The sequence below is a fragment of the Galeopterus variegatus genome, unplaced genomic scaffold (assembly GCF_000696425.1).
Source record: "Galeopterus variegatus unplaced genomic scaffold, G_variegatus-3.0.2 Scaffold20446, whole genome shotgun sequence".
Classification (NCBI taxonomy): domain Eukaryota; kingdom Metazoa; phylum Chordata; class Mammalia; order Dermoptera; family Cynocephalidae; genus Galeopterus; species Galeopterus variegatus.
This window is the reverse complement of record NW_007746557.1, coordinates 1-1,161: the sequence shown is the minus strand read 5'-3', so window position 1 is coordinate 1,161 and position 1,161 is coordinate 1.

Sequence of the window (1,161 nt, the reverse complement as noted above, 5' to 3'; positions counted from 1 at the left end):
CTGACCTCTAAAAAAGTTTCCTCCCTGATTTTTGGACTATTGATTTAAGCTTGCTGATACAGTAAAAATAGTACCCAAAACTCCCCTGAAGAGAAAAATCTAAATAAAAGGCATTGTCTCATTCTCTACTGGGCTCCAGCTGCAACATTCTCATGCTCTACTGGGCTCCAGCTGCAACACGCTTGACAGCCCATAGAGAGTGAACATGCATATTGATGCATTGAGGTCTCCGTCTGTGTTTGTTATTTTCGCTGACCCTCTTCATCCCTTTTCGGGTACACACCCCTTGCTGAAGTTGGACTTCAGCAAGCATTTTCTATATTCTAGGTACTCTTCTAGATACAACTATTAACACATTTCAGCTTTATAAAAATAAGTGAGGTGGTGCTGTTATGCCCCCTTGAAAATGTGGTGACTGAGGCACAGACAGGTATAACTTGCCCAAAGTCACACACAGAATCCCTAGGAGAAGGAAACATATGCTGTTGTTTTGTTTGTAGCACCCATGACTGTGAGGAAGAGCACAGCTACAGAGAGGTACTGGGGTGGCTTCCTCCCTGCTGAGTGCCAGAGACCATGAAATGGGAATGCCTCAAGGATCTCTCCCAGGTCTGCTTTCATTCTCGACTCTACACAGTAATGTTGACCTGAGCTCATAATAGCATTCAAACCATATCCCGTGTGTACTTAGGTAAATCAAATATTTCAAAAATTCTATGGATGTAATTAATTATAGGTAATCATTTTTCAATTCTCAACAATCTATATTTGTGTTCCTAAAATTGGTCTATCTGAGAATTCCTTGAATGTGAGGAGTCTTTCTAGATCTCATTTCCCACCTAGGATTCTCACAATCCCTTTTCTTTCTCTCTTGAAAAACAAAGAATTTCTCTTATCCTTTCACATCTTACTGTGTAAATTGCCTTGATGAGAATAACTAATGCAAACATCCAAAAACCAAAAACATAAAGACAATTGAAACATTATCCATGAGGCCTGAATTGTTCTTTAATCAAGACACTTCAAACACATGGTATGAGCTCTTGTTTCTCTCTGGTGTGTGTAAATTTCTTCAAATGGAAAAGGATTGCATTAGAGGGGTATTCTAGCCAATATGCATTGGCTACATAGTATGAATAAATATGTACAATGTGTGTGTGT